A 16,995-nucleotide genomic window follows, 5' to 3' on the forward strand; every position below is an offset into this window, starting at 1 on the left:
TGCTTTGGGACCCGCTATGGAGATACATCTTTCATGATTTATTCTTTATCTCCTCCATCGGAAACTGAGCTCCTGGGGCACGGGGGTTTCTGCCAGCTCTGTTTACCCCTGGAGTGCCAGTACCCGAGACAAAGCAGTCCCTCAATGAACACTGCTTGAGTGAATGAGGGAAGGCAGGAGACGTGCAGACAAAATGCTTAATGTGGCGCTGAAGGAGCAGGTAATAAATAGGAGGAACAATGGTAATTTAGGTGAATCACATGAAGGCCTGGCCCTCGGGGTTCCCACTGCCGGGTGCGCAGGAGACAGGCACGTCTGGCCGATTGCAACACCTGTCGTGTGTGACATGCCCAGCAAGTGACAGGTTGCAGGACGGAAGCCCCTACAGCTTCTGGGAGGGCGAAGCGGAGCGAGGATTTTGGAGGCTCCACAGATGTGTGTCCAGCAAGCTGGGGTGAGTGTTCCCAGGAGGGGCGGTGGTTTTGGCCCTTGTGAGGCTTAAATTCTACTGGGAGAGATACAGAAGAAACCATGAACAAAAATACTATCATGCGAGCATTCCGGATGGCGATCAGCACTGCGGAGAAAATACCCTGGAATTAAAGCATTGGGATAGACTCCGTCGGTTGAGCTCCGACTTCGGCTCAGGTCATGATCTCGTGGTTCGTGGGTTCGAGCCCCGCGTCGGGCTCTGTGCTGATGGCTCAGAGCCTGGAGCCTCCTTTGGATTCTGTGTCTCCCTCTCTCTCTCTGCCCCTCCCTTCTCTCTCTCTCCCTCAAAAATAAACTTTAAACATACATAAATAAATACATACATTTGAAAAATAAAGTGTACAATTTGAGGAGTTTTGGGCCATGTGTATTCCCATGAAACCGCCACTGTAATCAAGACCCGGAACATTTCCACCACCCCAAAGTTTCCCTCCTGTCCCTTTGCCGCGAATCCTTCCTGTTGTCCCCCAGCTTCTGCCCTCTGTCACCAAAGATTCGATTTACCTTTTCCAGAAAGCTAGGAATAGAACTGTAAGAGGCTGGCTTCTTTCACTCAGCCTAACACATTCGCAATTCATCCATGAGGCCCTGCTTATCAACAACTCCTTCCTTTTTATGCCGAGTAGCGTCCTGGAATGGATATATGGCAACCCGTTTATCTGTTTGCTAGTTGATGGACGTTTTGGGTTGTTTCCAGTTTCCGGCGATGTGAAAACAAGCGCTGTGGAAAAAAAATAAAACAAAAAACCCCGAAACCCCAAAAACAAGCACCATGAACCTTCCTGTACAGGTCATTGTGGGAATATATGGTTTCATTTCTCTGGAGTAAATACCCACGCGTGGGATCGCTGGGTCCTGTGTCTTCTGCACTCTTTTTATGGCGACAATCTTGTATTCTGTGACACGTTTCTTTTCTTTTTTTTTTTTAAATTTTTTTTTTCAACGTTTATTTATTTTGGGGACAGAGAGAGACAGAGCATGAACAGGCAAGGGGCAGAGAGAGAGGGAGACACAGATTCGGAAACAGGCTCCAGGCTCTGAGCCATCAGCCCAGAGCCCGACGCGGGGCTCGAACTCCCGGACCGCGAGATCGTGACCTGGCTGAAGTCGGACGCTTAACCGACTGCGCCAGCCAGGCGCCCCCTGTGACACGTTTCGAGCTCCCCTTGTCACCTTGTTTTGTATTATCCATTGGTTCATGTGTTTATTATTTCTCTCTCAAGCATTTATTCTCTGAAAAAGAAGAGAAATGTTTGGAAGCCTAGACCCTGAAGCCAGGCTGCCTGTGTGGCTTTGGAGAAGTTACTTAACTTCTCTGTTCCTGTTCGCCCATTTGGAGAATGGGAATAACAAAAGTGCATAGGCTGGTTGTAGGGGTTAAATGAGGTGGTGCATGTAAAGTGCTTAGCACAGGGCCTGCTAGAATAGAAAATCTTCAGTAAATGTCGGTGGTTGTAATTATCCAGTAGGCTTGGCACACGGATGGCGTTCGACGAATGTATTTATTGAATGAATGTGAACAGTCTTGAAGAGCATCAGCTTTGAAGTCAGACTTCCTGGGGGGAAATTCCAGCGGAGCTGCTTACAAGTGGTGGGACTTTGTTCCACCTCCCGCTCTCCTCCCCTGCCTCAGTTTCCTCATCTGTTAAATGGGGCTAAAGATCTCACCTCATAGAGAAGTGGTGAGGATTAGATAAGGTCATACAGGGAAAGTGTTTAGAGAGTCTGGGAAAAATTGGAAGCAACACGAATATGCAACAATAGGGAGATTGTGAAGTATGGTATGATACATTAGTAATTAAAAAAACGATGGTGAGTAAGGGCACGTGGGTGGCTCAGTCAGTTAAGCGTCCGACTCCGGCTCAGGTCGTGATCTCACGGTCCGTGAGTTCGAGCCCCGCGTCGGGCTCTGTGCTGACAGCTCGGAGCCCGGAGCCTGCCTTGGATTCTGTGACTCCCTCTCTCTCTGCCCTTTCCCCCACCCCTCTCACTCTCTCTCAAAAATAAATAAACATTTTTTAAAAATCTGCTTATTAGTGGGGTGCCTGGGTGGTACAGTTGTCTGAGCATCTGACTCTTGATCTCGGCTCAGGTCATGATCTCGCAGTTTGTGAGTTGGAGCCCCGAATCTGGCTCTGCGTTGATGGTGCAGAGCCTGCTTGGGATTCTGTCTCTCCTTCTCTCTGCCCCTCCCCTGCTTGTGTGCATGCACTCTCTCAAAATAAATAAAGAAAGAAATTTTTTTGAAAATATGCTTATTAGTGGACCGATGCAGTTCAAATCTGTGTTATTCAAGCGTCACCTATACATTCGCATATATTCCTTTGTCTATGTCTTTTTTTTCTCCCTTTAAGAACAATTCCAAGAAGAAGAATTGCATCAAAGGGTTGACAGCATTATTAAGTCTCTTCATAGATATTACCAAAAGCCTACCCCAAGATCATAGTCCTATAAGTGGGGTATGAGAGTGGCTGCTATCTGGTATTCTCGTCAGCACTAATTATGACATAAAATTTTTTCTGAGAGATCAAAAAAGGGATCTGTTTAAGAGTTTAATATCCATTTCATTCATTTGATTTGCCAATTCCATTTTTTTTTCCGTATTCGTTGTATTTTAAATTTGTGTTCATGTGTTTTGCCTGTTTTTATGTTGTATGTTCATCTTTCTTACTGATTTGAAAATGCTCTTTACATATGAAGGACAGAAAGCTTTATCTGCCATCTATGTATCGCCAGTCATCTTTTCCCTTGATGTACTGAAATTTACCATTTTTATGAGGCCAAGTCCTCCTCACCTGTTTCGATCTATTGGGCGGTCACCTCCTGGCTACCTCCTCCAGGAAGCCTTCTGGAGGAGGCTGATTTTTTTCTCTCAGAGCCCTGAAGGAAGAGGGTCTAATTGCCCATCCTGAGGAAGCCCTCGGAGGAGATCTACCACTGGGCTTGTTCCGGGGGTCTGATCTCTGACCGAGATCCCCAACTAAGTTCCAAGAGCCTAATGCCCTGCCTTCAAGAGGGCCGCAAAGAGGCAAAGGCTACCCCCGGCCCTCCTCCCATCACTCTGACCTGGATCGCGTGCCATCATCTTCGCTACTGGACTTGACTTTTAAAAAGCGGAGACTCTGTAAGACATACAGATTTCAAAAGAGCACAAAAACAAGAATGTTTAATGCTGGCAAGGATGCCTAAAAGTGCACGTTCCCTCTGAACGCTGGTGGGAATGTGAATTGGATCCTTGGAGCACAATTTGGCAGCCTGTGTTCCGGGCCGCCGGGAGGCAGCAGAGGGCAGGTAGTGAAAGCCTTGGCTGGGAACCAAAGGTGGGGAGGAGCCCTGGCTCTGCCCCATTAGCTTGTGTGACTTGAGCAAATAAAGTTACTTCTCTAAGCTTGGATTTCCTCTGCGAAGCGCAGGCACGAATAATCATAGCCCCTGTTGTTAAAATTACACAGCTTAGCTCCAGGCATGGCAACTGTTACTATTATTAAATCTTAAAGTTGTACATTTCCTTTGACCCAGCAGTTCCATTTGTGGGAATTTATTCAAAGGAAATAATTAGAGATGTGCACAAATATTTAACTGCTTGAATGGGGGGGGTATTATTTATAATAGCAAAATATTTATCACAGCTTCGATGTTCAACAAGAATGAGTGGTTAAACAAATCAGAGTTCATTGACAGGATGGCATCTGAAGCCATTAAAACGAATGCTCTCGAAGAAAATGACATGGGAAGATACTGGTGATATTTCCCATTCTTCCCATTTTATATGTTTTTAAAAACATATAAAATTCTTTATAAACGTATGCCTCTGATTCTGTTAAAGACAAAAGGGGTAGGTAAACGTACAGAAAAAAAAAATGACTCATGCAATCATCCATTCATTGCCTCCACAGGCATTAATTAAATGCCTACTATGTGCTAGACACTATTCCGGTGTGTGTGTGGGGGGGGGAGGCAGAATGCACTCAGCGTTTAAGAGTATTTCTGTGGGGGTGGATTTAGGAATCATCCAACCACCCCATTCAGTAAATGTTTATTGATCATCTACATACCAACAGTGCAAGGGTACTGGGGCATGCACAGTGAAGAAAACAGACAAAACCCATGCCCTCCTCGAGCTGACATTTCAGTAGAGGGAACTACCAAAAAACAATAACTACAATTGGCTAATCATCTCGTTTGTTAGAAGGTGATTACAGCAGGGAAATAAAAAAAAAAAAAGCAGACAAAGTGAAGGGTTTTGTAGCTCGAGAGAAGGTTGTTTGCTGCTTTAGTTAAGGTGCGAAGGTATAAGATCACTGATAAGGTGATACAGGAGTAAAACACTGGAGTCAAGACAGGGAGCCCTGGGGTACCTGGGGGAAGTCTACTCTGGACAGAAGGAACAGACAATGCAAAGACTTTGAGGTGGGAGAGCACCTGATATTTTTCTGGAAGGGCAAGGTAGCTGGTGCCCAGTGAGTGAAATCACAGGACAGCTTGTCTGGGTTTAGCTTAAGGATTTTGTTGTTTTCTGGTAGTTTCCTTTTTTTTTTTTTTTTTTTTTTTTTTTTGACACATTATTCACTTTTTAAAAACTTATTAAAAAGAGTAAGATCAAATAGTGTCTTGATTTCAGGTCAAGTTCCTGAACTCAGACAGACTGTCGTTCAAAACTCATTATCTGCGGCGCCTGGGTGGCTCAGTCGGTTAAGCGACCGACTTCAGCTCAGGTCATGATCTCCATGAGTTCGAGCCCCGCGTCAGGCTCTGTGCTGATAGCTCAGAACCTGGAGCCTGCTTCAGATTCTGTGTCTCCCTCTCTCTCTCTGACCCTCCCTCGTTCATGCTCTGTCTCTCTCTGTCTCAAAAATAAATAAACATTAAAAAAAAACCTCATTGTCTATGTCCTGTAATCCTGAGGCAGCTAGGTCACCACTTTGAGCCTCAGTTTCTTTATCCGTAAATTGGGTATTAACAATAAAATAGGGATTTAGTGAGCGTTTAGCGGAACGATGCAAGTAAAGCATTTGGTCGGGTGTCTGGCACATAAGAAGTTCGTCCTAACTGTTTCTGGCCACTATTGCGCATTACCGCTTTCCACCCACCAACTCTTTTTAGTGTAAGGTGGGTCTGTTACAAGAGAATAGTCATTTCCCCTTTAAGAACTCGATCCGGCGGGGAGCCAGCTTCCCGGCACCCTTTCCAAATTTTCCAATCCCCGCTTGGCATTTTCATCCCGAAGGCCTCCGATTGGACAATATGCACCAATCAGAGGCTGGAGCGGGTTCTGCCAGCGGCCCAGCTCCGCCCCCGAGTGGGCCCTGCCCCCTGCCCGGTCAGCCCCGTTGCTATGGGGACTGGTGGGCGGTGAGGGGGGAAAGCCCCGGATGTTCGTTGGGGATTTAACATGGCGGCGGCAGTGGCCGCGGTGGCGGCGGCGCAAGAGAGTTGAGGGCCGTGTGAGGGTTCGGAATTCCGAGTCGAGCGGCTAGGCCGCGAGCGACTGCAGCGCCGATCCGGTAGGATAAACGGTCTGGCCAGGGGTTTGGGGTGGGCCGGGCGATGGCGGTGGGAGATCGTTTACACAAGTAGGGGGCGGGGCCGCTGGGGTCAAAGTTCACTCAGGAGGGAAGGGTCGCGTCCGAGGGGTCGGGGGTCAATATTGCTGGGGAGGGTGGGGTAGGAGAGGTCAGAGGTCAAACTAGCGAAGGGGGAGTGGCGAAGGAGAGCGCAAATTTCGAAATTTAGAATGGGGCGCGTTCGAGGGGGCTCGGGGCGAGTGTCAAAAATGGGGGTCAGAACTCATCACTTGAAGGCCGGGTGCGCCTACCAGGGTCACAGATCGCAGCTAAGGGGGTTGGTGGTTCGCAGGTTTAAGGCAGCAACCAGCGGAGCAGATGCATGAGATTTAGGTTGGGGGACCTCTTTTTAAGGGATCAAATGGGGGGCGTGGCCAAAGGAGGGCAAAGGTCAGAATCTGACAGATGATGTACCTGAGGGTCAAAAGTTAAAAGCCTAGAGGGATGCATTGCTGGGGAGGACGGGAGGAATGTCCCAGAGAGAGGTCAGGGATGTCCTGGTGGAGTAAAAGCCCCCTCCCGCAAATAATGAAAATAATAGCAAACACTTACAAATCGCTATGTGCCAGTTCATTTAGATGCTTTACATATGTTTAATCCTCACTACAGCCTTACAGGGTTGGCACTATTATTAAGAGCCCAAGTGATTAGCCCCGGATCATCTAACGAATAAGTTGTGGGGTTGGGATTCAAACTCTGGAGTTCTGGGCGCAGAATGGTACGATGCTCTCAAACATAACCTTGTCTATCATTTGATGACGGCTCACGCTGTTCTCAGTGCTGTTTCATTCTACCACAATCTTGTGAAGTGGGTACCGGATAGACCCACTTTGCAGACGGGAAAACTGAGGCTCAGGTAGCTTCTGTTGAGTGACAGAGGCCGATTCCAAGCTGGGTCTGACTGATTCCAGAGCTCCTGCCCCCAGTCCTCATACTGCAGATTGTTGAAGGTCTGTTCCTGGAAGCAGGGGGCCGGGCAAAGCTGAGCCACTCCCTGGACTGGAATGGATTGTCTCTGGGCTTCTTGGAAGGGCGTGATCTGGGAAGAGAAGTTCCCTCGGACCTATGGGAGTGGGGTGTTTGTGGGTGGCCCAGAGTTCGATGAGTCTGATGGGCTTCTGCCTGGAGAGGGTGTCCTTGAGTGGGACCCTGTACAAAGCTGAGTATCCTCTGTACTGTAAGCCCCAAGCTCTCACCTTGGTCCTCAGTCGCCCCCACCTCATTTCCTCCCCATCCCTCCTCGAGGTCCAACCCCACTGGCCTGTTTGCTGTTCTTACTCTCTGTAGGCATATGCCCCCCTCCAGGGCTTTGACCTTCCTGTTCCCTCTGCCTGGAATCCTTTCCCCACCCTGCCCCCTCACTGCCAGTCACTCCACCCAGTTCTCACGGTCCCTCACACTCTTTATCTCACTATCTTGTTTTCTCCCCAGCCCTTCGCTCTGTTCCTACTTGGGTTTTCAGGGCACCGTTTATTCCCTGCCTCCTCCCCAGAATGTGGGCCCCCCACGGCGGGAGTTTCCCCCATGTTGTTCCTTCCCTGAACACCCACCTGAAGCCCTGCCCGGCGGTAGAGGATGCTCGGCTGTTGGTGGTCGAACGATGGACGCTGCCGGGCGCCGGGACCATAGCAGTGGAAGAGACACGGAATCCCTGGCCTCCAAGGGCTCTCGGCATCCCCTCGTGGGAGCAGACTGGAAGCAGACCCCCAGCCAGTGACACGTGGCTTCATCCGTACCCCTGGGGTGCCTGGCCTGGGAGGGGCGGTGGAGCAGGGAGGGGATGGGTACCTGCCCGGGGTCTGTGGAGCAGTACTGGGGACTGGTTCGGAGCGCGGGCGCTGGAGCAGGGATTCACACGCAGCTCCAGCGCTCACGGGCTGTGACTGTGGGCAAGTCGCTTAACTTTCTGGGCCTCCGTTTTTTTCGTCTGCAAAACGGAAATAGCGATAGTGGCCACCTCGTGGGATTGCCGTGAGGGTGCAAGGTGTAAAGCGCTTGACCCAGGACCTGGCACACGGTAGGTGCTGTGTTAGCGTTTGTCTTCCTTGGGAGGACCTCAGAGACCGTGGAGGGCCTCTTTCCATCCGCCTCCTGGCTTTCTCAGCCAGCCGCCCCGCCCCCTTCTGGGCAGGGTCACTGGGTGGGCACACTGCCAGGCAGCCCCATGAGGTCAGCCCAGCCTCGTGCCCTCGCGGTTCCAGCTTGCTCAGCATCCCGGGCTTGGCACAGAAAAGGAGGGACGGGGCTTTGGCACTGGGGACCCAAGTTCGGGTCCCTGCCCTGTCACCGGCCGAGGGACCTTAGGCAAGTCATTTCTTACTTGCCAGTCTTATTCCTGACGATACATTTTAGACTAGGGAAGAAAGTGAAGCATTCAGTATAACAGAGCACTCCCCCCTCCAGCTTGGGCCTGTGACGAGCTCAGAGCTTGCAGTGTTGAGTTCAATGCCCCGCCCCCTCCCCAGCCACCCTGCCGGCGCTGCCCGGCACTGGAATTGGTGTTCAGCGCTCCTCTGCGGGTCTTCTTACTTTTACTGCCTTTGAGAGTGTTCCCGAATGACAGAGCAACAGCCCTCAACCCTGGCTGCACACTGCAGTCACCTGGAGAGCTTTCAAAAATGCCGTTGCCCAGGCCAGCCGTAGAGATTCCGACTTGGATCCGCTTGGGTCTGGGGTGGGGCTGGGGTCAGTACGTGGCTCTGGTGGCCAGCCAGGGCTGACCGCCGCTGTTTTCCGGTTTCACGGATCATGTAAGTGGTATCCCGGTAAGCAGCCTGCGTTTCCTGCTCAACGTTAGAGTCCGCCTGTTGCTCCGCGAGGATGCGTGTCGCGCTAGGATTCACGGTCTCGGCCGTGAGTGTTTCTTTTTGTGATTATGCCACACAGGAGTTACCTGTTCACCTCTTGGTGGACATTTGGGTGGTTTCCCATTGGGACAGTGACGGTGCTGGGTCGAACATTCTAGAACGTGTTTCCTTGGATACCGTGGCCAGAGTCTCTCGCGGGCATGGGACTCACAGTGGAACTGCTGGACCTTCCAAATTGCTGTCCTAAGCACTTGTACCAGTCTGCTTTCCAACCAGGCTTGAGGGCTCCCTTCACGCCACGTCCTGCTTTGGGCGAGTTCATGGCCCCTGCTGAAATGGCTTTACTCAGCCATGAGATGGTGGCTTTATGCCCACCCCCCGCCCCCGGGCTGGCTGGGAGCAGTTGAGGAGGTGGTTCACGCGATGGGCTTAGCTGGGGCCTGACACCCACGGAGCCCCCACACCCAGGCTTTTGCCCCGTAGGGCATCCGGGGCAGTGACCACAGCTTTGACGCAGCTCTCCTGGGGACGCATCTCTCGGGAAGGAAACCGTACTGACTTGAACCTCCTCAGGAACGGGGCAGGGAGGAAGCAGGTGAAGTGTGGAAAGCGACAGGCAGAGCCTGTCACACTCTTTGTGTGTCTGACCACGGGTCCCACTGGCAACCAACACGGCCCTGGCCCTGCCTGCATGGATTTTGGCATACCAGGGACACGGGCCCCATCCCCAGACAATGACGGCCCAGAGCGTCAGGGCTGGGATGGGGAAGCAGAAGCAGAAGCGTCAAGGTTAGGATCCGGGAAGCACCTGGCCCAGCCTGGGGAGTCAGTGAGGGCTTTCTAGAGAAGGAGACATCGGACCGATGAGAAAGAGTGAGCCAGGCCTAGAAAGGAGGTGGAAAGAATAGAGCGGGTAGTGGGCATGGGAAGTGCAAAGGCCCTGAGATGGTCAGGTACCAGCACGGAGGCCAGTGCGACCAAGCAGGCACTGAGCTCAGGGAGGCGGGGAAGATGTGGCAGATACACGGGGGGCCGACAGGCTGAGGCGAGGAGTGTGGGTTTTGTTCTGTGTCTAATGAGGATCGTTGGAAAGTTTCAAGCAACATTTGGTGTCTTTCTTTAAAAAAAAAACAAAACTTTTTTTAAAGTTTATCTTGAAAGAGAGAGTGAGAGAGCACAAGGTGGGGAGGGGCAGAGAGAGAGGGAGAGAGAATTCCAAGCAGGCTCTGCACTGTGACAGAAGAGCCCAACTCGGGGCTCAAACTCATGAACCCTGAGATCGTGGCCTGAGCCGAGATCAAGAGTATACTTAACAGACTAAGCCACCCGGGCGCCCCCATCCCGTTTCTCTTTTATAAGGGTTGCTCCTTTTGCCATGTGGGGCCCAGATCATGGGGGGGCGGTGGCAGGGAGACCTCAGGGAGGCTGCTGTAATAGTCCCAGCAGATGAGGGCGGAGAGGATGAGGGCGACAGTGATGGAGGAGGGATCTGTGTGCTGTCGAAATTGTGGGTACTTTCCACATATGAACCCATTGGATCTCCACAGACAGCCTACGAGGTAGGTACTGTTATTGTCCCCACTTTAGAGATGAGAAAACTGAGACCCAGAGAGGTAGGTGACAAGTCTACGATTACACAGCAGGCAAGCGGCAGAGGTAGGACGGGAACTCCAGGCCTTCAGACTCTGGAGTCACTGCCTGCTGTGGCTGTCCTCAGTGATTTGGAAGTGGTTTTGATGAGACAAGGTCTCTTCCTGTCCAGTTGGGCCTGACCCAGGCTCCTCTTTATTAGATGGAAGCTCCTTGGAGGTCTGTTCAACCTGGGCTGTTTCTGGGCCCCGGGTCCCTACCCCTCTCGGGGCCCCCCACAACCCCTTCGCTCTCTTATCCACTGCCTCGCCCCTCCTTGTCCTGCTGGCTCACAGTAGACCAGACTTCCTGGCCAGACGCCGGTCGGGGTGTCCCCAGCAGCTGTTTATCCCATCACCCGAGCCAGGTGGCCACAGATGCTGCCAGCAGGAAGCGGTCTCCTTCCAAGTCACGGCCAGGGAAATGGGACCCTTCCCGCCCCAACCACCCTTCCGGGGCTGGGGCTTGTTGTCCGCCGGCCGCCTTGGCCCACAGGAAGGTGTGGGGGGAGCAGAGGGGGGCAGAGGGGAGCTCTGCCAGGTCCCAGGGGAGCTGGCTGTGGCGGATGAGACAGAAGCCACCCCTCACCGCAGCCTGTCTCCTGGGGCCCTCTGGTCCTGCCCTGCCTTTCCCCAGGTGCTGCTGCCGTCCTCAGGGGCAGTGACCACTTCCGTGCCGGGGGCCACGCCGTCCACAGCATCCCGGCTCCCCCTAGCTGGGGCCCCTGGGAAAGAGCCGGAGCCTCCCGGCCTCACGTTCCTCACCTGTGAAATGGGCCGTTGGGAGGGTTGTAGATCAATGCTGGAAAGCGCTTAGCACGTTGCCCGGCCCACGGTGAGCTTGCGGTAACAGTTTAATAATTCAACAATTTTAACAGTCTCCGTTTCCGTGCGCCCCGTCCTCCTGGGCTGCGGCGTCCTCCTCGCGGGCTCCCAGCCTCCGGGGCGGCCAGGCCAGGCGCTGGCTGTGCTTTTTGAGCATCCTCGCGGTGGCTCTGCCCAGGGGCCCGGAGGGGGAGGGCTTAGTAACCTCATTTCTCTCTGCCAGCGTCGTCTTCGTTTTTGCTCCGTGTGCGCGTTGTCCCCTACATAAGAGTTGCAAACCTCCGCACGGCACAGCAGGCTACAGGGTGACGAGGAAGCCCCTCTCCGGGCCTGGCTGTCCGTCCCCTTCCCAGAGACAGCCGTTGTTCCCGGCGTCTCTTCTTTCTTGCGACGTCTGTTCCTGCACGCGATCTGCCCCCTTTTGTTTCTCCCCAGGTGGAGCCGACTTCCCATGTTGGTATTCTGTCCCAACCCTTGCAGTTTCCCCCCTTCCCTCCTGTGGAGCGCTCTCTGTCCCCAGGGGACATCGAGTGATGTCCCCTGATGCGCCTGTGTTCGCGTCAGTGGCCGTTCCCGCCCTTCCAGCCTTTCCCTCTTCTGGACAGGGCTTCACGCCTGTGAGCGCGGCTCTGGGTGCGGCTCTGGAGACGGGCTCGGGGGTCTGAGGTGCGCACCCTGGTAGCTCTGCCCGTAGGGCTCTGGCCTGCCCGTTTACACCCCAGCCCCGGGGTCTGGTGCCTCTGAGGTTGAGGTTTCCCTCCGCACTGGCCGTGTGGTTGGGTGTTACCTGATACTTTGATCTTTGCCCGTCCTTACCTGTAAGGTCCTGATTTTCATGTGAATGAAATGGAGCATTTCTGTGTTTGTTGAAAGCCATCCAGGCTTCCTTTCCCGGGAGCCGTTTGTGGGATTTTTACTTTCCCTGAGAAGGGGAAACTGAGGCACAGGCTGGCAACCCCTGCGCAAATAAGTGGCAGATCCGGGACTCGAACCCCAGGCCCTCCTGGCTCCAGTCTGGAGTTCTTAACTTGAGTGACACGGTGGAGGCTGAGGGCATGGACTCTGGCGCCAGCTTTGCCCCTATTAGCTGAGTGGTCACTTAACCGCTCTGTGCCGTGGCGTCCTTATCCGTAAAACGGGGACGACGATGGCACCTCGCCGAAGGGTTGTTGTGAGGATATAAATGCGTAATCTTCAGGCAGAGTGCATCGAAGGCGCTCAGAGACTTAGCTGCTAGTGATAATATGCATAGTCTCACCCGATACCAGGACTGCTCACGGGCCTCCCTCTGCGTGCTCCTGCAAACTGACTTGTTGGCCCCCGCCAGCACCCTCCAGATCGGGGCGTTCCTGAGAGCCTGGGAGACTTGCCTGGGGCCACTGCCGAGTCTGCCTCCTGACCACCTTGGCACACGACCTGTGCCACCCCCGGAACTAAGCCTGAGGGCTTAGAAGGCTCTCTCGCGCCCCCCCTCCCCCTCCCCCCCCCCCTTTGTGTCTTCCTGGGGTTCCAGGCCCTCCCTGCTTCCACCCCCAGGTGCCTGGGGCCTGGCTCTGGAAACTCCTGATAAAGTGGCATTGTGCTGAGGTTTCGGCCCGGCTCACTTCCCCAGTCTGGTTTCAGCCGCTCCCACACCACGGGAAGGGAAGCCGCCTGGCTATCCTGGGCCTCCTCCCGCCCTCCTCCTGCCCCTTCCTCCCCTCCCCTCCCCTCCCCTCCCCTCCCCTCCCCTCCCTTCCCCTCCCCTCCCTTCCCCTCAGCAGTCAGTGCTGGGAATAGGGAGAAAGTAGGACATGGCCGGAGGGCAGGGCTCTTCAGCACCTGCCCCTCAGGTGAGGACCCCCAGGCCGGTCTGCCTCCTCTCTCCCTAGGGACCCCTCCTCTGCTGCCCGCGGGCGCCCCCAGATCTTCCACAGCAGCCTGACCCCAGATGATTTGACTCCGAGTTGCCGCGTGTGTGTCTATGTATGTTTATGTATGTTTATGATTCTACTACTTTTATACGTGTACCAATCGTGAAGCGTAATATGCCTCCGGAAATGCGCGTAAGCGCACGCCTCAATTTCACATAATTATAGGAGGAACCGACACCCTCACCACACCCGGGGGGAGACAGGACACCTCACCCTGGAAGCCTCCACCCCCACTCTCTCGATCACGACCCCAGGAGTGATCACCCCCCTGACCTTGGGGGTCCCTGCGTCCCTGCTTTTCTGGAGAGTTCTTACCAGGCATGCATCCCCCACCTTTGCCTGCTTTTGAACTTCACATACATGGAGTCCTCCGGCGCGTCCTCGTTTGTGCCCGCCGTCTTTGGTCCGCAATCTGGGAGGTCCAGCCGAGCGCTCGAGTGTGGCAGGCCCCTCGTCTGCCGTCACTGCTATGTAGTATTCTGTCGTGGAAATAAACCAGAACAGATCTCTCTGTCTCCTGCTGTGCAGGGTATAAGTGTCCTTGAATTCGTCTGTTGGGGCACGTGTGCATGCTTTTTCCAGGGAATCTACCCAGGGTGCCTTGCTTGGGTCAGAGGTAGGGTATGGTACCAGTGTGCACTACGCATCCTCACCAACGTTTGGTCAAACTTTCTTTTTTAATTTTTTTAAGTTTATTTGAGAGAGAGAGAGGTGAGGATGGGCAGGGAGAGAGAGAGAGAGGGGAGAGAGAGAGAGAGAGAGAGAGAGAGGATCCCAGCTAGGCTCTGCATCAACATCACAAAGCCCCATGCGGGCCTCGAACCCACAACCGAGAGATCATGACTTGAGCCGACACCAAGAGGCGGACAGGACACTTAACCAGCACCCCTGGCCGGTCAAAGTTTTTAATTGAGCTTGGAACATTTTATATTCTGTTCTGCAGAAGTAACATGTGCTTGTTTATCATTGATTGGAGTCCTCTCGTTATTCTGTCCTTCCCATGTTCCTGTCCCTGCCAGCTCTTACCCATCCTTCCAGTAGGAGTCAAGTGCTTATTCCTGAGTAGGCGCTGTGCTGGGGCCACGGGAACCAGAGGTGACCACAGTAGGTGGCCCTTAGTGTACCCTGTCTTAGTGCACAGACCTTGGTCAAAGGTCGACACACAGGTGAAGGAAGCCAGACTCCCAAGCCCCCGTCGTCCCCCAGTGACCCTGTCTCATCAACGGGCACCCCATCCATCCTGTAGATCCGGCCAGGAGTCTGGTATCATCCTGACTCCTCTTGTCCTCTTCCTTCGCATCCACCATGGTAGGAAAGCCACTCGCTGTACCTTCAGAACAGAACCTTTCACTCTCCCTGTGTCAGCCCCTACTTAATCCACTCTCTTCCCCCACCTCCTCACTCCCCGCACCCCCGCTGCCCCCACAGTCCATCCTCCCACGAGGACAGAGGGAGCTGGGGTCACATCGTGTCTCTGCCTGCTGGGGACCCTCCTGTGGCTTCATCTCTTTGGAGCAGGGGTGGGGGGGTGGGGCATGAGATCCTGGCCCAGCTTCCTTGCCAGCTTCCCCTTCTCTCCCGCCATGCTGTTCCTGGAACATTCTAGGCTGGGTCCTGCCTCAGGGCTTTTGGTTCATGCTGCTTCCTCTGCGACCTGTCACCGGCTCTTCCCGCCTTCCCCTGCTTGATTTTCTTTGCAGCACTCGTCCTACATTACATTACATTAGGATTTGTGGGTCACTTGGCTTATTGTCCTCCCTGCCCCTCCTAACTTGGCTTCATGGGCTGGGGGGGTAAGCGTGGGAGACCCTTACCGTGTCCCTTGCTAGAACCTCAGCTTGATGTGTATGTGTCGTGATTGTTCAGTCAACGCTGGTGGACTAAACGTGAAAGCAGGAATGAATGAGCTGTGCTAAGCTGTGAGTGCTGTTGTCACCTGAGTGCAGTGACCAACGACGGGAGATCTGCCCCAGGTAAGGAGGGAACACCACTTGAAGGGTGGATAGAGGTTGGCTGGGGATGGGCACTTGAGGCTGGGAGAGCGCAGGGGCCTTCGGGGAATTGAAGGGTAGCAGTGTCAGTTCTGTGGTCAGTCTGGATTTTGAATGCAGACGGCCACGCGGGCCTCTCCACGTCCCGGTTCTTCTGTAGAATCGAGGCCACTCTGGGTGTTCTAGGGCATCTATGAAGTTCTGCTCCTAACATACTTAGCTGAATGCCTGGCGTATAAATATGAACGTGATTGTTTTCGTTTCCCTGCCACAAATACTCTGGCCCTTTGTGGCCTCCAGGGACACAGCGGTTGGTGGATAAACAGATCCCGTTGCTACCCACTTGGCGTCTGCCTCTTGGACTTTCAGCCTTCTGGGGCATCCCTGCTCAGAGGCAGGGGAGGGCCTGAAATGACCTCGGGTCTGGGGAGTGCTTATTCCCTAGACTGATTAATAGGGAAAACTAATGGAAGGTTTGCACGTACCAGGCCCGGCGCCCCACGTAGCACTCCTGTACGTCTGCTCAGTGCATCCCGGGATCCCAGAAGGTGGCCATGACTATTTGACCCCTTTCATAGAGGGTAAGGGTGGTACCAGCGGGGAGTGCCAGCCTGTCCTGAAAGCTGGTGCTAAGCAGGTCTGGTGGTATCTCCTCAGCCTGCCGATTTGCCTTTCCCTGGTGGCCGGTCAGGTGGAGCAGCCTTTCACCTGTTCCTGGGACATCTGGAAGCTCCTCTCTTGTGAAGAGCCTGTTCAAGTCACTTGCCCATTTTCCATCAGGCTGTCTGCATTTTTATTTGTCAGTTCTTTGAGTTAAATCCTAGGTTCTGGATGGGAGCCTTTGTTTCTGAGATGCTATACGTATCTTCTCCTGGCCTGCTGCCTGTCTTTTCGCCTTCTTTATTGTATCTTTTGATGAACAGAAGCTCTTAATTTTAATGTGGTCAAATGTATCACTCATTTCCTTTACAGTTTTATAGTCCTGCTTCTCACCTTTAGTCTTTCTTTGTCCTGGGTGTGTGTGTGTGTGTGTGTGTGTGTGTGTGTGTGTGGTGTGAGGTAGGCATCCAGGTTCATATTCTTCATCTGGATCCCCAATCCTCCAAATACCATTTATTAAAAACAGGCTCACTTTTCTCCACAGTCAGGCTTCTCATAAATCACGTGTCTGTATAACTGGGTCTTTCTCTGAGTGCTCTGTCCTTTTCTCGCTCTTTTGGCCTATTCCTGCATCACTACCATGCTGCCCTAATTTCTGTAGTTGATAAGAAGTTTTGATCATGGGGAGAGCAAACACTCTTACTTGTTCTTCAAGAGTGTCTGGGCCATTCCTGGCTTCTTGAGTTCTATTTAAATATTAGACAAGCATCTTGTCACACACCCAGACACAACATTGTGTCTCCCCAGTCCATGAACATGGTATATTTCCCCATTTATTTGTCTTCTCTGACGTCTCTCAGGAACGTGCCCTGCTTTTCCAGCACTTGGACTTGTCCAGTCCTTGCCCACCTCTTGTTGGATCTATTCCGAGGTACTTCGTGATGTGGCCGGGGGAGTCCGTGCCTTCCTCTCCCACAAGGTGCCTTGCACCCTAGGTTTGGCCTTTGCCAGGTGAGGCTCACATTAGGGGCAGAAGTCCCCCTCCCCAGACCCTGCTTCCTCCCTGGCATCACTCCTGGGCCCTGGGAGAAGGCGGGCAGGGTGCCCGGAGAGGAGGTTGTAATTTTCCTGAATGATTTCAAGGGCTAATTAAAGGTTTTCCTTGACTAATCAGC

The 16,995-nt window shown here is 53.2% G+C and overlaps 1 protein-coding gene across 4 annotated transcripts in view; it reads left to right on the forward strand.

Annotated features, from left to right (window-relative positions):
* The first annotated feature begins 5,844 nt into the window (after nt 1–5,844).
* Nucleotides 5,845–16,995, forward strand: part of PAK4 (p21 (RAC1) activated kinase 4) — a 45,406-nt gene continuing 34,255 nt past the window's right edge. For 2 of the 4 annotated variants that reach the window (XR_007147305.1, XM_047835142.1), the window contains exon 1: nt 5,852–5,996. The gene's annotated coding sequence lies outside the window, so the exon portion shown is untranslated. Of the gene's footprint in view, nt 5,997–16,995 lie in introns of all 4 variants that reach the window. The other 2 variants (XR_007147306.1, XM_047835135.1) reach the window with 2 other exon arrangements.

The sequence above is a fragment of the Prionailurus viverrinus genome, chromosome E2 (genome assembly GCF_022837055.1).
Source record: "Prionailurus viverrinus isolate Anna chromosome E2, UM_Priviv_1.0, whole genome shotgun sequence".
Taxonomy (NCBI): domain Eukaryota; kingdom Metazoa; phylum Chordata; class Mammalia; order Carnivora; family Felidae; genus Prionailurus; species Prionailurus viverrinus.